This window comes from Mauremys reevesii, linkage group 2 (assembly GCF_016161935.1).
Source record: "Mauremys reevesii isolate NIE-2019 linkage group 2, ASM1616193v1, whole genome shotgun sequence".
NCBI classification, from domain to species: domain Eukaryota; kingdom Metazoa; phylum Chordata; order Testudines; family Geoemydidae; genus Mauremys; species Mauremys reevesii.
This window is the reverse complement of record NC_052624.1, coordinates 94,282,508-94,304,773: the sequence shown is the minus strand read 5'-3', so window position 1 is coordinate 94,304,773 and position 22,266 is coordinate 94,282,508. Positions and strand designations below refer to the sequence as shown.

General features: G+C 41.4%; 1 protein-coding gene across 1 annotated transcript in view; it reads right to left on the bottom strand.

Moving 5' to 3' along the window:
* LOC120396840 (protein TsetseEP-like) overlaps positions 1-17,586 on the bottom strand; it is a 105,660-nt gene extending 88,074 nt beyond the window's left edge. The window contains exon 1 of the mRNA XM_039521959.1: positions 17,482-17,586. The gene's annotated coding sequence lies outside the window, so the exon portion shown is untranslated. The remainder of the gene's footprint in view (positions 1-17,481) is intronic.
* Positions 17,587-22,266: the final 4,680 nt, after the last annotated feature.

Below are 22,266 nucleotides of genomic sequence, written 5' to 3'. Positions count from 1 at the left end.
ACTGTCTGGAATGTGAAATGTTATTGGGAGTCACCTGTCTCCTGACTAGAACACTTGCCTTATCCAGGGGCGGCTCTAGACCCCAGCGCACCAAGCAGGCGCTTGGCGCCGCCGCTCGGGGGCGCGCATTGGCTCGAGCTCCTCCCAGGCGCGCGCGCGCAGGTCCACCGGCGGGCGGCAGCGGACCTGCCGCCGCATGACGGACGGCGCGCGGTCCCCCCGCGCTTCCGCGGGAACTCCGCAGGCATGCGACTGCGGCAGGCAGGTCCGTCCGCCCCCGGTCTCCGGCCTGTGGCGCGGCGGGCGGGGCGGGAGCTCGAGAGAGGAGAAGAGGGGACGCCGGACGGGAGCGGGGGCGGCGCTCGCGCGCGCTGCGCGCAGCAGCCATTTTTCTAGCCGCCCCTGGCCTTATCACGGGTGATGGCCACTGACTTCTAGAAGGCTGAAGACTTTTAAGTGGGGATGGGATTTGGGGGTGGGAGAGGAAGACAGGAATTTGGGTGGAGTAGAGAGAGAGAGATGAAGAGCTGTAATTCTACTAATAACCTTTTTATTCCATAGAAGTAATTTATAGGGAAGTAATTTGCATCCTTGCTAGCTGAGTGATGGAATCAGTCTTAGACTATGAGTTAAGTGTTCAGAGTTGGGATGTTGCCATTGTTCTTGTTACTGTTGCTCCAGATGCCAAATTTGTGCTGTGCATTTGCCACACAGCTAAATGAACAGAGGACATTACATTTGCTTTATTAGGCTACTAATAGCTGAGGGCTTGTCATATGGTAAAAGGTGATCAATAAATCTTGTGTTCATTGTGGTTATACTACATGTTAAGTCCTAGTCTACATTTCAGTCTCCAGTGAAGAGTGTCTGTATGGCTTTCTTGTTGTACGTTTCCGCCTCCACAGCAAGAGTTTTATTCTTGGCTCCTCATCATGGAATCTGATTTTTCCACTATCTGTTTCTATCAAAAAAAGAAACGGAGGGTCTGCTTCTGCTTCTGTTGAAGTCAATGGGAGTTTTGTCATGGGAGGAAGATCAAGCTCAAAAAGGGCAACTGAACGCAGAATTCCTTTTTGTAAGCACTGTTAGCACAGTATCGGTATCTTTACTACATGGAACTCTCCTGAGCACTAGTTTCTGAAGCAAATAAACTGAGTGTCCTTCTGGTCAGAAATCCTTGTCACCTGATTGTCATGACTGGTGATCACCCTTTGACCAATTTGAAGATTCAAAACCCCACTGGGGGATATGTACATACTGTCTTATTGATTGGTTCAGTAGAAAAAGGCTTTTGAATGCAGTATCAGATCAGAATTTTAATACCAGAAGATCATATTTTACCATGAAAAGCGACAAAGAGTCCTGTGGCACCTTATAGACTAACAGACGTATTGGAGCATAAACTTTCGTGGGTGAATACCCACTTCGTCAGACGCGTGTGGTGGAAATTCCCAGAGGCAGGTATAAATATGCAGGCAAGAATCAGTCTAGAGATAACGAGGTTAGGGAGGATGAGGCTCTCTTCTAGCTGTGAAGGTGTGAACACCAAGGGAAGAGAAACTGCTTTTGTAGTTGGCAAGCCATTCACAGTCTTTGTTTAATCCTGAGCTGATGGTGTTTGCAAGTCATGTCAAATTTGCAAATGAACTGAAGCTCAGCAGTTTCATTTTGGAATCTGGTCCTGAAGTTTTTTTGCTGCAGGATGGCTACCTTCAAATCTGCTATTGTGTGTCCAGGGAGGTTGAAGTATTCTCCTACAGGTTTTTGTGTATTGCCATTCCTAATATCTGACTTGTGTCCATTTATCCTTTTACGTAGGGATTGTCCAGTTTGGCTGATGTACATAGCAGAGGGGCATTGCTGGCACATGATGGTGTATATTACATTGGTGGACATGCAGGTGAAGCAATTTAATGTGCGGCTATAAGTAGAGCTGGCCAAATATTTTTTGCAGTTATTGTTGCCTAACTGAGCCCTAGTTTCTGTTTGCAAGTCATTCAGAAACTGATCCTGATATCTGAAAATACGTGTGTTTTCTGCCAAATGGGTTGCATGAACCATTTTTAGCCTATGGGTTACTTGCACACTATCAACTCCATTTGTTAGTTGTTGGCTGCTTATGGTAAGTGATTTGTCACCTATATCACATGAGGTCTGAGCCTCTGCTGGGTAAATTCACATAGAAGATGATGGAAGTCATTGGAGATATACTGGTTTGCTCCAGCTGAAGATTTGGCCCAAAGTTTTGCTTCTGCTGCCTAACTGGATGACTAGAATTTTTTTTAAAAAGTGGAGAATGATGAATTGCAAATGGAGAATAATGAATTTATACTTCTGTTTGTGCAGGAATACCCTTGTTTGTAGGTGAAGGAGGAGCAATAATCCAGCCATTTGTTCCAGCAAAAAGGGGCAGGAACATGGTGGAAATGAACAGCCATTGTGAATGTGTACAAATACACTGAATGTGATCCTGGCTCTGTTGAAGGTGAGGGCGAAACAGCCATTGACTTCACTAAGGCAGCGATCTGACCCACGGTTTTTGTGGAGTCAAGTAGCCCTGCTTGTGGGATCACTTTAAGTTAAATTTGGGAGGGAGGAGCGTGTAATGTGAGGGTTTTTCATATGAGACCACTGCAGATAAGAACAGATGTTTTGGTTCACCTGCAGTCACAAGCAGATGAAATACAATTAGATCTATGTGTAAATGTGTGTGCGTACGGTAGTGGCTTCTTCACTTATCGCAAAGGCTGAAGACAGTTTGAAGGGCTAGAACAATTTCAATGATATATATTTAGCACGCATCTGTGAATGTTTTGTTACCCTGAATGAATGAAAAAGAGCCACAGGCCTGCAAAAGGCTAATATGAAGTTGTAGGCTGAGAATATGCATATGGAATAGTTAAAGGCCACATCCACCAGTTTGGCAGCTGCATGTTTTCCTGTATCTCTACCCCCACCCTGCATCCAAGTGCACTGTGCCTGCCTAGCACTGAACAGAGAAGCTGACAATGTGGTATAGATCAGAACTAACATTGGGAAAGGAAAAATTTGACTTTGACTAATGGCTGATTAAATCATATGTTTGGGATCTACTGGGTCACGAACTGTGAGAACATTTCATGAAAATTATGAGTCATAACTTAAAGAGACAGGTCTGTGACAGTTGCACAGCTGTACTAGGCATGCAAGCTACTCTTTTACTCTCAAGATTGATTTACTGTAAAAAAAAATCAATCTGTGATTTGCAGTTAGAACTGAACTTCTACTCCATTACCCCCTTCCTAGGTTCACTGTGGTTTTTCTAATTTGAGAGAGAACATGCAGGCATGAATGTTGAGCCACATTAGAACTGCAGCCCTTTTGGAAGCTTACTTCTTTTTCATTTCTGCTTGAATCTGGCAACCTTGCCTGTAAGGCTGCTGTGATGTGTTTTGACCCCTAGAGGGTGCTAATAGCATAATGTAAAGAGATTTTGTTTATGCTGCCAAAGTTCTAGGACAGAGAATTGACTTTATCATTCATTTCAAATCTTTACCCTGTATCGTTCTCCAAAACATCCCTAAATTGAATAAGCAGCGTTGCTTTCAAATTGCTTGTCAACTTCATGCCTCCATTCTTAGACCAAGAGAGGGTTCATCAAACCCCACTCCATGGTCCCATGTGCAGAGATCCTGTGGGTCACCAAGGTGAGAGTGGTGTGACTGGGAGCGGCCCCGGATTCTTATTTTCTGAGACAGATAGAAGCCAATGGCAAATATGTGCGAGAGAATCTTCAGTCGGTCATTGCAGCAGGAAATACTATGCAACTCCCTCTCAAAGCAGGGCAATTGGACTCTGTAAAACTGTCAGACCTAGTCCAATCTACAAAGTGTGTTCAGTCCTTCCAAGGTACAATCCACACTTTAACAGTCTAAGGCAGTGGTTTTCAAACAGGGGTACGAGCTCTCATCAGGGGGTATGTGAAAAAAGTTCTATAATGGTGGACAGCACATTTTATTTAGTAAGACTCGGCAATCTAACCATAGGTGTATTATGATCCTATCTCAGATGTGGGGTATGCAGCCAAAAAAGTTTGAAAAGCATTGGTGTAAGGCAATAAAAGAGGAGAGTAGAATGGAGGGTGACACCCTGTATTGTTAATACTCAGCTCAATCACTGGACAAGCAAAGACGAGGGGAATTTAGAGTCGTAACCAGCGTGCTTTAAATAATTTATTGCTAAATTTCTTCAGAAATGTGGCCTCAAACCCTCATAAGAGTTTTCTTGTTGGAATTTTGAAATAACAAAATAATAAAACAAGGGGAGCGAAGACATAAAAGGTGCCCCGCTTCTCCCATGCTATTTATAAAGGAGTGTGGGGGAAGCATACACAAATGAGTAAATACATATTTAATTCCTTGTTGCTAGAGTTTCAGTTAGAAAACCTCTACTTCTCCTAACTTTGATTATTAGGCTACTTGGATTGATTTGATACATTGATTCTATTATAGCGGGACTTACAAGGAGTACAAATACATAAAGTATAGTTCCCTAAAGAGTAGGCTCCTGGCTCAAAAAGGATTCTTAAAGACTAGCAGCAGTAGTAGTACTACCAAGTATGCTAAAAAAAAAAAGCAGATACAAATCCATAAATAATTATCTACATGCTTAAAAATTCGCCTTTGGACACTTATATATTTGTTGGTAGAAGTCACCTTATGAATATCAGTAGATGAATTATTCTATATGAGTAAGGAGTTTGAAAAGCAAAGGACATCTCACTTTTTGCTTTAACCTTGGGGAATATAAAAGATCTGGCTTTTGCATCTCTTCGAAAACACAGTCACTGCAGGAGAAAATCCCATATCCACTCTGAATACATCTAAATAATAGGCATATCAATGAAATGCCAGACTCTGGCTCAACGATGGCCAGTATATAAATCATACAGCATGCTGTGTACATTGAATTTACACCCAAGTACAAATCTAAGTGTTCTATCTTCTGTGAAGTTTGTTCAGACAAACTGAAGCAGGTCAACCAAGAATTATGTCTTTATATTCTAATTCTGAGAGCAGAGTGGAATTGACTATCTTAAATCTATAATGTAAGCTAAGCATCTTTTTATGACAGCAACATCAGCAGGACTTGCTGGCTAGAAGAGAATCTCTGTTTTATTCCTGGTTGTCTCAATGAAGTTGGAACAAATAGACAAACTGGAACTGACTATATTCATTATGAATAATATTCATTGTGAGTTTAATCCCATTTTTAGGCTCATGAATCATTTGCAAAGCAATCCTGACTTCTGAGAATGCAATAATTATTCCTAAATCTTTGCTGTATAATTTTGATACATAGATTTCAGCCTGTGGGTTGTTTGTGAACTGTTTCTTCCAAATATTTGTTATGATGTGACTGTGTATCTAAGATACATGGTACTGTTTCTGGCTGCTGATTGAGTGACTCACACTTTTTAAACAGGATAATAACTGACAAATAATGAACTTTCAGTACAAATTAATTATCCAGTCATCTGTAGAAAATTCAGTATTCTCAAGGATTTCCACAAAAAACTGGTGTTGCTATCTGAATATTCTCAGATAATGGATAGTATAATTGATAGCCAATTGGAAGTTGGCACTCCTATTGACAAAATATTTGTCAATAAGGGTTTTTATATCTCTGTTTTTATTCAACTAGCACAAGTGCTATCACTTCCTAGCTCATATGATTTTTGTGTTGCCAGCTCTTGGGATTTTATCGTAGGTCTTGTGATATTTGATGGTTTTTCTCAAAGCTGTTGCTCCTGGAGACATTTAATTAGGTGAAAATCTATTTTCATTTTGATAAAAGTAAGTTTGTAGCCTTCCTGATTTTCAAGAATTTATTCACAATGTGACCCAAAGGCAACCTAAAGGCTCAAAAACCAAAAAGAAAATAGAAAGAATCCCAAATTTATTTATTGATTATATATTTTTTTAAATCCTTCTCATGATCTCTTTGGTTTTAAATGCTTGGGGTTGGCAATACTGTTAACTACTAATATTTTCTCCTCCAATTTTTATCCAAAATATTGCTGTATTTTTCAGAAAGAAGGAAAAACATTGATCATTGTGAAGCTGGAGTAGGGTCATATGGCCAGTGTTCAAAGTATTCCCTGGACACCTCAACATAACTGTGATCTGAACACATTTTTTACTTTCTGATATGTTGTTCAAGGGTCAAATTCCTTGGTTCCCAAGTGCAATGAAATCCACGACATATTGCCCTGCTACAATGAGAGCCTCCCTACAGCATGCAAAAAAAAGAAGATAAATTTCCTTCTAAGAATAAAGAAGCACCATGTTTGTGAATAGTAAAATTTAAAGATTTGGATGATGAAGTGTGCGTTTGTGTACATACATATATATTTTATTCATTCATACACACACGCGCACACACACACACACACACAAATATTTATTTTATTTGTGTAGATATATATACACCCCTCTACCCCGATATAACATGATCCAATATAACATGAATTTAGATATAACGTGGTAAAGCAGTGCTCCGGGGGGGGGCAGCACACTCCGGCGGATCAAAGCAAGTTCGATATAAGGCGTTTTCACTTATAACACAGTAAGATTTTTTGGCTCCCAAGGACAGCGTTATATTGGGGTAGAGGTGTATATATATTAGAAATTTAGAAGATAGTCCATTTTCATAGAATAATATTCCTTCTGAATTGACCCCCTGTGAATTATTTGTGAACCAATCCAATTTTTGTGAATGTATTCATTGTTCATATGTACTTATAATAGGAGGACTAAATAAATAGTAGTTAGGGTAAATAATTTTCAGACAATGGAGTTTTCAAACTGTCTGGTTCAGGTTGCTGATACTCAGAGCTGATCCAAAGCCCATTAAAGTCAAGAAAAGGACCTTCGTTGACTTGTGTGGGCCTTGGATCTGGCCATTTTGTTAATGGATGTATAGTGAAATGAATAACGTAAACAATTTTTCATAAAATATTGTGCCAATAAGGATGGTCCTCCAACGATTGGGATCCAGATGTCTCTGAACTGTTGAGCTGGCCCATACCTTTACACTGGGTTGAGCTTCGTTTTATGTATCCAAAAATCCCTTAAAGTTGGGGAAATTGTTTATTTGAATGATGTAGATGAAATCAATGCAATGGAAAGGAATAAAAAGCCAGCAAAGGAAATGCACTGTAGGGAAAGTTAAAGATGAGAAGAACAACTATGACAAGGCCATTAGTGAGGTACATATTTCACTGAAAAGGGCATTTTACTTCTTTGAAAACAATGAACACATTTTCAAAAACGAAAAATAACAGTACGTATTTGCAGGGGAAGGGGTATTTTTAACTTACACTCTCCTACTGCCTTTTCCCTTCATATTTTCCTGAGTGTGGCGGAGCCTTGTTTCCTTCTGGCTGTTCCCTCTTTATGGAAGGCCACACCCCCTTTTTTGTCAGTTAGCTGTGAAATCTGAACAACTGTGACCTGGGACTGCGCATATGGGTAGCTCGCTAGCTTTCATGTGAATTGCATCCTTTTCCAGAGCGATGTGCTGTGCCTGGTGTTGGCCTAATTTTTTTGCCACTTGTAAGCCACGCATGACACTGAACAATTAAGCCCTAAGTGTGAAGCAGTTCTCTTAACAGTAAGTAAACAGAAAAGCTAAGTGAAGGAATGAGGAAGGAGGAGGAAAAAGATAAAAATAGAACCAGAGAAATAATGGAGAGCAAAGAAAGAGACCAATCAGCGTTCAAAGCTTTTCAGTAAGAAACACTTGTTCTGAGTCTGTAAGAGCTAATCACAGAGCAGAACAGTTTGATAGTTCAGTAAGATGGATATTCAGATGCAACAAACAGCTATCAAATGAAATGCATTATAATCGGCTAACAGTTAACATTCTCATCCTAGCTGAAAAACATTCTTGACAAAAAATGATAAAATGGAAGACACACATTCTGCATGTATGGGAAATGTCAGAGTCTTCTTGCAAGAAAAATCGTGTGCACAATAGCAAGACATGAGCCTAATTCTGATCATATTCCTTCAAAAGTCAGATATAGGCCTGGTTTTGAGAGGCACCAGAAATTCAGCCCTTCTCAAAATCAGACAATTGGTATCTCTGGAAGGGTGCAGTGAACAGTGTGCATTCTGCGCCAGTCACCAGCCCTGGTGGGGCTGGTAAATTTAAGGCTTTTTTTTTATTTAGTGGGAGTATTTAGGAGGTTTCCTTCCCAGAATTTACTAAAAACAAAACCTCATTGCCAGATGCAACTCTGCCAGTATATGATATAGCAAACAGAGTAGTAGTTTTATGACAGGGCTGACTCAGGCTAGCAAATGGGAACATCAGGAAACCTAGGAGACACAAGCTGAAGTATCCAGTCCCTTGGCTGATTCTCCATCCTGCAGGAAATGCCAATATTTCAAAATTTGTTTTCATCCTGATTCAGGACAAAAAGTCAGAATATTTAAAAAAAAATTGAAATGGAAAATTTTGATTTAGAAATGCCTAAATATTGTGCTGCTGCAGGACCTCATGGAAGTTGTAGTTTAAGTGCCTTATTCTCCTCTATGGTCTGAGCTCCTCCATCCAGACTACGCATCCCATGATGTACTTTGGTCTTGTGACTCCCAGGATATGCCACAACCATTCAACAGGAGTAGACATGCTGCAGTGCATCCTGGGTGATGTAGTCCAACCAGAAAGCCCATCCCATAAAAAAGAATGGGGGCATGAGGCACTTTATTTACAATTACCAGGAGCTGGGTTGAACACAGATTAATGATGAACAGACATGAAATGAAATGTTTTGATTTGGTTTGGCAAACCAAAATGTTTTATTTTGGGTTGCACGAACATGAAGCTAAATATCATTTAGACTTTTCCCAATGGAAATGAATTTATTTTTTTGGCAAGGTTGAAATTTTCCACATGAAAATTTTCTATTGAAAAAACTTTTCAGTGGAAACTTGCTGACTAGCTCTATACAGGTCTAAAACTGGACTTCAATATTGTGGGTGAAATTGCTTGTGTTTAACTACACTCATTTAGATGTCTAAAGACTGAATTTGCAGCTGCAGTCAGGTAGCTTGCTAAATCAGGTAGTTTGCTAAATACTATAACGGGGTTCAAAAGGGAGCTAGATAGATTCATGGAAGATAGGTCCATCAATGGCTATTAGCCAGGATGGGCAGGAATGGTGTCCCTAGCCTGTTTTCCAGAAGTTGGGATTGGGTGACAGGGCATGGATCACTTGATGATAACCTGTCTGTTCATTCCCTTTCAGGCACCTGCTATTGGCCACTGTCAGAGGGCTGGATACTGGGCTTGATGGGCCTTTGGTCTGACCCAGTATGGCCGTTCTTATGTTGTTCAGTTCAAATGTATCTGCAGAACTGAAGACCAATTTTGAAAAGTTAGCCCTAAAAGTACTAGTGACTGAGGGACAGTATTGTAAGCCTATACACACGGATCTGAGAGCTGCTGTAGGGTATTTCTGAAATACTAGGAAAAGTGTCCTTAATGAAGATTAAAAACAGAAGTGACTGATGCAGAGGTTTGGATCTCACCCAAGAACTGATTCCATGGGGAGAAGTTCCCAACAGTTCTAAGGAACCTAAAATGGCATCATGGGGAAACCAGATAACAACTAGCATTGGCTGACCACACTGTGAGTGTGTGTTTTCACTGCATAGTCAACCTGGGCTCTTATCTGGGGTTTAGCCCAAGCCCTTAGTCACTGCCTGCCTACTTCCCTTCCACACAGAAAGCCATCTGACCTGGGTTTGGAGGTGCTTGAAGACCTGGCTAGCTTTCCCAGCTGTGGATGTGGGTTAGAATCTGGGCTCCAGTTTAATTCAGTGTGGAACCTGACCACTTTGCAGTGAGGATGCAGGCAAAATCACTCAAATGCTGGTAGTCTTCCAATGCCCTTCCCACAATTCCCTCCTGAGGACAAGTTCTCCTGCAACTGATTAGGAAAGAATCCTCCTGATATGATTAGTATTGTTGTTATTGTTAGAGTGTGTGCGTGTATGTGGAGAAGAGATGGCATCTCAAAAATGTACTTGTATCTTAGCTACAAACCCTGCGTTGTACTTTGTGAGGTGGATGTTTTCATTTCACCTCAACATTTTGTTGTGAAAAGTAAATTGGGTCCCCAAAGTCCATTGAACCCCAAAATAATAAACTACCCAATCCTGGAAACCCAAAGGCTGACAGGAGCTCCACATGAGTGGTGCTTGCTGTCGCCTCCCTTGGCCTCCTACCACACTTCAGAATCAATTACTGCTGACCTTCACAGCTCTTTGTTGGGCCCTGCTGCTGCTGCTGTCTTTGTTCCTGTTACTCTCCTGGATGCCAGAAGGCCTTTGGTCTGTGGAAGGGGGCACTGAGATCTTTCCCCCTGTTGGGGAAGGGGGCTGCTTGGTTCCTCACTCTTCTCCTCAGAAGCAAGGATTGAGCTGGGGCAAACTGGGATCTTCATTGCCTCCAAACTTTGTAGGAGATGGAAGATTCCAGCAGCCCATACCTCAGGCTTGTAGGCAAAGATTATAGCACTTAGCTTTGATCTGGGTTTGCCTCACTATCCTTACTCTAAAACTGCAAAAAAGGGGGAGGGCTGGGATGGGGAAGCCCCTATCAAAGCTCCTGCCCTGCAGCTGCACTGGCTACCCGTGCCTGTTGAGCCTCAGTGGAGGAGAAATGCTAAACTGAAATCAGCTAGCAGCAGCGTAGCTATGTAGAGAGCCCTGCTACCCATTTAGCATCTTTGTATGCACCAAATTCAAATATTGCACATTTTTTAAAAGGGCAGATATAGCCAGAGTTCCATGCTGTCCCTTTTTGTGGTAGGTGATTTAATTCCATCCTTGAGGGACCACTGTTCAAATGATGCAAAGCCTTTGTCTTTGTGGGAGGCTGTCTGATATGCCAACAGATAAAATCTTCCTGAATCAAAGAAAACATGACCACCAACCAGGTCCCAGTTACCACCCTTTGTATTACTGTACCATCTGTGGCTGTCCTGCTGGTGCCCTATTCAGAATCAAAGCTCCCCATTCCTGACAGCCAGTTACTAGCACTACATGAAGTAAAGTGAAAGAGGCTGGCAAAGAGCTGCCTTGCATTATTGCAATATAATGATAGTTTGTGCTTCTATAGCAACTTCCTTTTGAGAATCTAAAAAAACCTTCCAACCAGTAATTAAGCCTCACCATCCTATTAGGTGTGTTTGTGGTGTAATCCAGATTTCAAAAACTAATAAATAAAAGCATAGAAAGACTGAGATTATCCCACAATACAAATGAGTGGCAGTCAGGGGACAGGACCCAGGAGTCCTGACCAGGGGTGGCTCCAGGCCCCAGCACGCCAAGCGCGTGCTTGGGGCGGCAAGCCGCGGGGGGCGCTCTGTCGGCACCACGAGGGCGGCAGGCAGGCTGCCTCCAGCGGTTTGCCTGCGGAGGGTCCGCTGGTCCCGCGGCTTTGGCGGACCTCCCATGCTTGGGGCGGCAAAGTCCCTAGCGCCATCCCTGGTCCTGACTCCCAGTCCCTAGCTCCAACAACTCCGACTCTTTTTAGACATAAATATTGATGCCTCTCTGCCAAATGAGAGCAGATGTTGGGGTCTTGCAGGTCTGTTTCCCATTGGGGGAGAATTTAGTGCCAGAATGTCTGAGAAGTTTCTTGGTATAACTTGTTTTATTTACACACACTGCGCTCCTTGAACAAATGTGGTGACAAATAGCACACTGGCAATCCCCTTCTTTTTCAGGAATCACAGCCAAACCACCCAGGCCCCGTTCTCAGGGAGCAACTCCGCCCTAAGAATTGAATCTTATTGGAAAGATTAGAGAGGCAGAGAGCAAACTCTTGTGCTGCTTGCAACAGCTCCCTGTAAAAGGAACTGTTGCACAAAATTAACAATGCAGCATTTCTTCAAAGACTGAACCTGCTAAGAACTCATAAAACTATGTGGAATGGCACCCCCTGGTGACTCCTGCCAAACAATATTTGCTATAGGCAATTAAGGAAGCTAAAAATGATCACCCCTTCCAATGTAGTGGTTGTATTCATTTTTATTTTCTGAAATGGTATGGAAATATTGTTTAATTATACATAGCCACTACCATATGCATCTGATTTTTCAAGAAGAAAAATCTGTCCTGAGTTTTGTCTGATTTGTAGGTGGAGGAGAGACAGCATAAAGAATTCAGGGTTTGGCTCTATATTTATATACATAAATACATATGCATTTATAAATAATACACACAAATATTTACATGTATGTATATATATTTTGTGTGTATACATGCATTGGTAATTTGTGTATTAGCTCCAAAGTGTTAATGTTTTGTGCAAGTTTACTATAGCTCTGCGGTAGAGCCCTTAAAACTGATTCTTCTCTCTCGTTTCTTTTATGGGGGAGGGATAGCTCAGTGGTTTGAGCTGTTAAACCCAGGGTTGTGAGCTCAATCCTTGAGGGGGCCATTTAGGGATCTGGGGCAAAAATCTGTCTGGGGATTGGTCCTGCTTTGAGCAGGGGGTTGGACTAGATGACCTCCTGAGGTCCCTTCCAACCCTGATATTCTATGATTCTGTGGCAAGTATTTCTCTGTTTATGTTAATGGTGTACTCTTGAGGTACAACAGTGTAAGTCAGGCTCCTTCACTTTAAACTGCTCTAAAAGTATCAAAAGTGCAATTCAAAGCAAACCATACAAGATTTCCAAAGGATGTAGTAAATAACATCATTTGGGAATAAAGAAAAAGAAGAGCAGAGCATAGCAAATATTTTGCTGCTATCACTGCCACATTCATGCTTCACTCCTAAAATATTGTTCTTATTTTTATGGTGATTTATGGCTATGATGTCACTGGATCATCCTGACAGTGGATCCTTGTGTTATGAGTCAACATGCCATTAAATGAATAGTGACACAATTGCAAGGCTGCAAACTTCTTAAAATCATCATCATCTTTAAGCTTCTGAGTTGAGTCTCAGGGGACTAGAATGGTGAAATTTGGGTTCATTTTGGAGTTTTAGAGCTGTTTATCTTTTCTACTCATAAAAAATAAAACATGGGTATATGCAACCTTGTAAAATTAACATTTCAATTTAATAAAATCACTCAAACAAGGACATTTAGCCTTCTCTCTCTCTCTCTCTCTTTTTTTTCTTTAATAATTCCAAAGTGATGTTAACAGAGGCCCTGGCTGAAAACACATTACTGGCTGTTAAATCATCATAATAGCTGCATTGTTCTCTGAGCCAATGCAAAAAGGATGCCTTTTTTTTTTAACTTCAGCATTTGACTTCCTGCCCATCATCCAAGTCCTATCTTGTACCCAAAGTGCTAGAATTAAATTAAATACCAAAGAGGTTTTGTACTTTGTATTTGTGGGGCAATCTTTGTGCTCTAGAAGACCTAATTTCTTATTGAATTAAGAAACTCAGCTGCCAAAAGCTAATGAATTTATAGATCTTCTGTAGGCCAACTGTAAATCAAATAGTAAGGAAGGGAGGTCACTTCTCTGAGCATTGTTTTCCTGGCTTCTGTGTGGTTTTCTTGTCCTCAGTGTCATGATTTCAGCACAGAAATCTACATCACAATGTGAGATATTTCCCATCTAATATATGTGACAGGAATTTGGATGGTGAGAAAACTGAGACCTCAAAAATAAACACCATATTTCCTTTACTATTTTTTTAAATAATAAATTAGAATTGAATATTACTGTATTCAGAGAAACAAAATTGTCTAGTGATTACAGCATAGGACTTGGAGTCTGTGGAGGACTTGAATTCAAGATTTCACCCCTAACCTTTAAACTGGACTACTGCTGATTTGCTGTGAGACTTTGGGCAAGCCACATCATCGTTCTATGCCTCAGTTTCCCAATCCCTAAATTAAGATATTTACTTAACATGTGAGGCTTAAACGGTCAGGGTCTGAGCCACACCCCTTATTATTAATGGAAAAACTCAGATAGTTCTCATTTCACTTTGGATCAGGCTCTTAATGCTTGCAAAAGACCTTTGAGATCCTCCCGTGGAAGATGCTGTAGAAGTGCTAAATATTATTAAATAGTTCTGAGGAAAGTTAGAAAAGTAAACTATTTTATGAAGAGTCAAAAATTAATTGTACTGAGCTTAATTGAAGTTACATGAGTAAATGGATAGAGAAATGAACAGTTCTGTCTGGTTCCCTAATAATAATAATAATTAATAATTATTACAAAACTTTGCACTTATATAAACTCATATGGAGTTTTTACAGAAACGTCATTTTCCTCAATAGAATAGCAATTTGTATTACTTAGTGATAGAGCACAGGGCTGGGACTCAGAAGACCAGGTTTCCATTCCTGGCTCTGCGACTGGCCTGCTGGATGACCCCGGGCAAGCCACTTCACCTCTTTGTGCTTCAGTTTTCCCACCCATAAAATGGGGATAATGAGACTGAGCTCTTTTCTAGAGTGTTTTGAGATCCACTGAAAAGTGCTATGTAACAGTTTGGTATTATTTATTTACTTGGATTTCAGCAAAACAAAAAGGGCCCGTCTAAGGTGTCCAGGCATCTTTGGCATATATTAAAAATACAGACCAACTGAGACCCTGGTTCAGCAAAAGAATTAACTATGTGCATAACGTCAAGCACACAAGTAGTCCCATTGATTTTAATTGAGACTACCCACAAAAGAACGGCCATACTGGGTCAGACCAAAGGTCCATCTAGCCCAGTATCCTGTCTACTGACAGTGGCCAATGCCAGGTGCCCCAGAGGGAGTGAACCTAACAGGTAATGATCAAGTGATCTCTCTCCTGCCATCCATCTCCACCCTCTGACAAACAGAGGCTAGGGACACCATTCCTTACCCATCCTGGCTAATAGCCATTAATGTACTTAACCTCCATGAATTTATCCAGTTCTCTATTAAACGCTGTTATAGTCCTAGCCTTCACAACCTCCTCAGGTAAGGGGTTCCACAAGTTGACTGTGCACTGCTTGAAGAAGAACTTCCTTTTATTTGTTTTAAACCTGCTGCCCTAGTTCTTGTATTATGGGAACAAGTAAATAACTTTTTCTTATTTACTTTCTCCACATCACTCATGATTTTATAGACCTCTATCATATCCCCCCTTAGTCTCCTTTTTTCCAAGCTGAAAAGTCCTAGCCTCTTTAATCATATGGGACCCGTTCCAAAGCCCTAATCAATTTAATGTTACACATGCTTAATGTTACACTTGTGAGATTGGGGCCTCACACAACAACAAATAGATGGAGATATTTCCTTAAACCAAAAAGGGGAAAAAAAGACCCCCACTCCACTCAGTCACGGTCAGGACCTCATTGTGCTAGATACTGTACAAACACATCAGAGACGTGCACTGAAGAATGCAAGACAAGAAACAGTCAGTGAGTGTAACAAATTATTGGGGAAAGAGATTGGGAGACACTTCACAGCAATATTCTCTGTGACTTGTTGGCTTTTTTAAGCTACCACCATCAGAAGCACCCAGACTTTCTTTATAACTTTTAAATTCACAATGCATGCGAATTCCTGCAGAGCCCAAGCAGAATTTTCTTGGGTGGAGTAGAGTCTGTGGGTTATCTCAGAATTTAAACAAATATGTGATATTTCTCTTTAATGCAGCCTGTTGTATCAAAGACATCATCAAATTCTGGTTCATTTAGATCACACACACACACACAACTTACATTGTGTGTCCGATCAGTCGTAATTCTTCATAAATGTTCAGCCCTAATACAGTCTGTGCTTCCAGACTCTCAGTCATAAAAACAATTGACTTCACAGTGCATTATATATATATGTGTGTGTGTATGCCTCTCTCTCTCTCTCTCTCTATATATATAATGTGTACACATACACACCTATATGGAAATAGGCATATATATAGGCGTGTGTGTGTGTTGATATCCCAGTAACCCAATTATTTCTTTCCACTCTATGTTGCTAATTTTACTTTTGCTTTTTCCATCTTGGATTTATTCTTGTATTCTTTTATTTTATTTTTTTCTGGCAATATACAGGTTTGGATGCCAAGTATCAAGTTTAACTGTGACAGGGTCTTTATTCAATTCCAGAGTTACTTTCCATTCTTTTATTTTCCTTGGTATTGACATGGGACAGAGTTCCAATAAACAGTTCATATAGTTGGGGCCTGCGTCATTCATTTATTTGACGGCAAATACACCACTTGCTTTGCACATTTGGCTAACAAGGTTTTCCTGTTAATTACTGCAGATATTCCCATTCACTGGACATGCTTTTCTGGGGTATTTCATATCTCTCAGAGACCAGCTTTTGCCCAAGTTTATTGCTCATTGATGGTAATTAGTTTTATTAAATAAGCTCTTTCTAGATCTTTTATATTATTCACACACCAGCTCCGGTTACTTACATCATGTGACCTTACATCATGAAATCACTCTGTACCTCAGTTTACCTTTCAGCAAAATGGTTATATATAGCTACCAAATTTAATAAGGGTGTTGTTTGACAACTAATTGACTCTATGAAATGCAAACAGCTGTGCTTAACACAGTGATAAAATGTCACAAATAACTAAAGATCAGTAAACACAAAAAGAAGGTCCTTACTAGAACTGGGTAAATATTGCTGGAGGAAAATTTGCAAACATTATATGAATAAAAACTGTGAATTTGTTAGTTTATAAAGAACTGTGAATGAGTTTTCTGTGACCAATTGTGTGAATAAATTTTATTTGCAAGGAAGTTTTAGGAAAGAGCTGTGAATACATATGACTATATAGTCACCTGCGTACTCATCTCAGATCTGGCCAGTGGGTTTAGGAATAATTCAGCCAAAGAGCCGAGATAATTTGTGAATTATTGATGTCAGCATACTGTGAGTGAAATTCACCTATAGGCATTTAAGTAGAGCTAAGCAAATAATTGATGTTTTTGATTTGGTGGTGTGACAAAGCGGGACTCACCACCGTGGCGCTTTTTGCTGGCCATCCTGGGAATTAGTTCTCAGCCCTTCCAGTCCACCTTCAGCTAGTGCTGTCACATCTGCAGTCACTGCTGCCTCCACTCTTTGTACCCACGTTGCTCCCCAGACCACAGCATCCTCTTTTGGGCATGGCCCTCCAGTTGTGCCCTTACTCCGGTATCTCCCCTCATCCAGAGGACCAGCAGTCCTTAGTCCTGCCACTTGCCTCAGCATCCAGCTGCAGTCCAAGGTCCAGTCCCTTGTTTCAGGGGCAAATTGCAGTCTGGACACCAAACACTCTCCTCATTGGCACGTGGGGATCAATGAGGGGAGGGGACCCAGGCCCACTCGCTACTCTGGATCCTGACCCAGGGACCCTATAGCCGGCAGCCACCTACTGCCTATTTTCCCTGAACCACTTCCTGCATACCCCTAACACCCTCTCAGCCCTTGTAGCAAGGCCCCAGACTGGCAGTGGTCAGCCAGCAGCTCACCCTCACACTCTGCTGCTCCTGTCCAGCACTGCTCTATCTATGGTGCTTCTTCAGGGAGAGACTCCCTTCTGTTGTGCTGAGCATCCCTTTATATATGGCCCTCGCTGGCCCCAACTGGCTGCTCCAGCAAGCCTTCCCCCTATTGGTGGGTTTAATAAGCCCTTTCCTGATTAGTGGGTTCTGCGCAGCCTCCCTGGTGCTGCTTTCAATCCCTTCTTTTCCCTGTGTGGGGCAGCAGCCCCACCACAGGTGGCCAAACTGAAAAATAAAATGGAAACAAAAACAATAGTTTGGTTTTGAACTGAAAGGGTTTTTTTGTTGTTTTTCTCATCAAAAAGAACTGAAAAAATTATGTTCAGTTCAAATGAAATGTTTCAAATGTCAATTCAAAACAACATTTTGAAATGAAATGATGATTTGACATTTCCAAAATTTTTGTTTTCATTTTTTTCCAGCCAAAACTATTCGTCAATCTGACCCAAATTTGCAAATCTGAAAAATGCATTGTTTGGTAAATGTACTGTTCACTGAATATATTTTGCCCCACTCTCCTTCTAAGTCTATTTAAGTCTCATTTTGGGCGCTTAAGTGGTGCATAAGTCTTGTCCTGGACTTCTACATGGGGTGAATTTCACTGAGTGTGGATAGTGAATTATGAATAATGACTACATGAAGCTATAGTAATGAATAGGTTGTGAACATGTTCCCTTTCTATAGTGAATATGTTCATATAAACCATTTACTGAATAATTTTGAATAACGAACAAACTTTAAAAATGGAATTCTGTTCATTGATAGTTCATGAACAGAAAAAGGAGCTAAATTAGTTGAATACATCGTTCACCGCACACAATTTCCATGCTGTAATCTCTCCAGCAATATACTTAACTCATCCACATTGCACTTCCTGGAACACACTCAAAAACATACCAAGTATGTATATACGTTTAATTAGGAAAAACAGGAAATTCACCTCTGTGCAGAGTGCCAGCACAAGATCTGTGCATTGTGGCAAAGTTAACATTGCAATAGGAACTGAAACGTATTCATTTCCTGACTTCTTGTGATAGTGTGTGTAAATTTAACTTTGCATTCACTGAGGGCCAACATTTTCAAACCAGGTGCCTAAAGTTAGGCTCAGTTCCATGTTCAGGACCTAATTAAGTGTACATCTACACTGAAAAAACAACAACAAAAAAAGTGGCAGTGAATCTCAGAGCCCAGGTCAATTGACTTGGGCTCATGGGACTCACGCTACAGGGCTAAAAATAGTGTAAATGTTCAGACCTGGGCAGTAGCCCAGACTCTGAAACCTGGAGAAGGGGAGGGTCTCAGAATCTGGGTTCCAGCCCAAAGGGGAAAGTTTACCCTGCTATTTTTATTTATTTTATTTTATTTTTGCAGTGTAAGTGTATTCTAAGTGGCCTGATATTCAAAGGTGCCAAAGCCCTTGAGCTTTAATGGAAGCTGTTGGGTTCTCTGCACTATTGAAAATCAGGCCAGAGATCTTTGCATTTTATATCTTAGGAGGTGTTTTGGTTTTAAACAAAAACACTGCACACATGGTAAATTTGGGGTATTTTATAAAAACCATGTTGGGTCAAGCCCCAGTGGTTCATCTAGTCTAGTGTCCCACCTCTGACAACGGCTAGCATCCAATGCCTCAGGGAATGGTGCAAGAAACACTATAGTGGGCAAATAAAGAATAACTTATAACTTATAATTTATAAAAGCAACAAAGAATCCTGTGGCACCTTATAGACTAACAGACGTTTTTTGCATGAGCTTTTTTCGTGGTGTGAATACTTCTTTCAGATGCAAGTCTTGCATCTGAAGAAGTGGTATTTCTCCACCTGCAATGCTATGTGTTTCTCTGTTAGTCCACAGGATTACAAACACAGATCAGATTTTACAGATCTAACTACTTATAATTTATAAATATCTTTCTAACCCCTTATCAGTTAGCAATGGTTTTATGCTTTTGAAGCCTGGGGGTTAAATCCCTTCTAAAACATCTTTTTTTATGTTTTTATCCTTTATTGGTTTCTACCTAAACTACAGATCTAGGAAGGCATTTCTCATTCACGTGCACACAATTGCTAGCAAACTCTCCAGGAATGTAGCGGTCATTGAAATTGTTGAAGTATGTTTATGAAGTTGTAGCAGTGATCTTGAGTCTATGCAGATCCTAATTGTTAATGACCATTAGCTGTTTGTTTGGACATTACTTCCCAGATCATCACCAAATCCCCAGGAAATGCCCTGTGTATTGTTTTGCTGGAATATTCTTTCTAAAAGCAGCTTTCCCAGTTACTAAATCAGTGGCCCAGAGTAAGATTAATGATTTACAGCTTTTGCTGAGGGTTTATATACAAATGTACAACTAAAAAGGATTTTAGTTTATGTGAAAGGCTGAGTTTCCTGCTAGTGTTACTGCATACTTCTGGCATCAAAGGAAACCTGGATTCTGAGAGCACTACCAGGCAGACAATGAGGAATCTGTACCCATTAACGTCTCAGTGAAATGGAGAAAAGAGGTCAAGAAGCACTACATCTTCAGCCCTCAATAGCTAAAAGGTGCTCTGATTTGCTGGTAGCATTCATAAGGCAGACACTGAACAGCACTTGCTACTGGCTGCAGCACAACTTTGTTGGTAAGCGATGATGGATCTAGTGCTATTTAAAGAACAGTGCAAAGACCAAACAATGTAAACAAAATAATGGCAATAAGAATCCCTATTGACTGTCTCATGTTTTCTACTATATCCTGCTATAGAAGTTACATTTCTCACACTACATCTAAAGGATGTTGTACTGAACTGAATTAAAGAACATAAGACAGGCATATTTTTTTCATTATTCACTGAGGCTTTGAACACCATTATTGTAGTGAAATTTTCGGATTTTCAAAAGCCCTTAGTATTGGCCAAACTCCATTATTTCACTGAAGCCCATAAAATCTCCCTTCCACAGTATGTTGCTTTTCAGCTGTTGTACAACCAGTTCCAAAAACTAAGAAAAACATTTTTCCTTTGAATGATTGTCCACATATACATTCCACTGTAGGTGTACGTGCACCCAGTGCACTCGAGTTCGAGACTTTTGCCAGGAGTGCCACTAGGTGGCCCATGCGCCTTTGCCCTCCTTATGTTCTCAGACAAGGGCATAAAAAGGGCATGCCTGCCACCTCCGCCTCCGGTCCTTTTTACCGCCCATGGTGAGAGATGGAGTTTCCCATAGCTTTAGCTTTGGTTAGCTAATGTTGTAAACAGCTGTTTTTGTAAATAGTTAACTTATAGTCTAGTCTAGTAAGTCAGCATTTAGTATGGGGTAGTTAGTATATAGTATTTTTGGTGATAGTTGTGTTTAGTTGTTTTTTTTTGTTTTGTTTTGTTTGCGAACAGGGGCTGCTAACAGGGAGTTTCGCAAGGGAGTTCTCCAGGTGAAGGAGGAGCAAATACAGCATCTGTGGGGTAAGTGACTGTCTGTAGTGTGTGTTTGTTTGTGTTTGGGGGTTACTTGCTGTGTGCTGAGCTTGTGTTTGTCAGTCTGTTTGTTTGGTTGTTTGAGGGACCGTGTGCTCTGGCTGGCAGTTGGAGGCAGGTTTGAAAGCTTGAAGCCTCTGGTAATTGGCTGAGCCTTAATCAGTGGGCGGGGCATTCACTCAGGCCAGGGAGCTTTGCGAACAGGGGCTGCTAACAGGGAGTTTCGCAAGGGAGTTTAGAAGGGGAGTGGGAGTCCCTCACCAGCCCTAACCCCTTCCCTGTGGTCCCCCTAAAACCTATAAACCGAACCACATTTCAAAACCCCTTTCTGTAAACCACCCTTCCATTAACTAGGAGACAATGCAGGCAGAAGCCCAGCAGCAGAGTGGGGGCTATCCAGTTTATTGCGCTGAGTGTTGCATGTATGATTACCTGCCCTGTGGGTGGGTGGCGTATGTGTGCAGTCAGTGCAAGGAGCTCCTGGCCCTCAGAGACCAGGTACGGACTTTGGAGGCCAGGGTGGCGGAACTGGAGGAGCTAAGAAAGGCAGAGAGGTATGTTGATGAGGTTTTCCGGGACACTGTAGAATTGGCCCACCTCCGCTCAGACAGCCCCTGTGCTGTTGAGGAGGAAGAACGGCTCAGGGAAGTAGAGCAGTCAATGGGAGCAGAGGGAAACCTTCCCGTAGTTGGGACACTCCTTCCAGATGGTGCTGGGGTTGCCTCTCGCACTGAGGTTGCCTCTCCGGGGGAGGGAACTCCAGTTTCTAGGAAAAGGCAGGTGTTAGTAATGGGAGATTCGATTATTAGAAACATAGATAGCTGGGATTGTGATGACCGGGAGAACTGTATGGTGACTTGCCTGCCTGGTGCGAATGTTGCGGATCTCTCGAGGCATCTAGACAGACTTATGTGTAGTGCTGGGGAGGAGCCGGTGGTCGTGGTACATGTAGGTACCAATGACATAGGGAAGGGTAGGAGAGATGTCCTGGAAGCCAAATTTAGGCTGCTAGGGAAGAGACTGAAATCCAGGACCTCTATGGTGGCATTCTCAGAAATGTTCCCAGTTCCATGCGCAGGGCCAGGTAGGCAGGCAGAGCTTCAGAGTCTCAATGCATGGATGAGATGATGGTGTAGAGAGGAGGGGTTCACGTTCATTAGGAACTGGGGAAACTTCTGGGATGGGAGGAGCCTATACAGGAGAGATGGGCTCCACCTAAACCAAAGTGGAACCAGACTGCTGGTACTAAACATTAAAAAGGTTGTAGAGCAGTTTTTAAACTAGGAGATGGGGGAAAGTC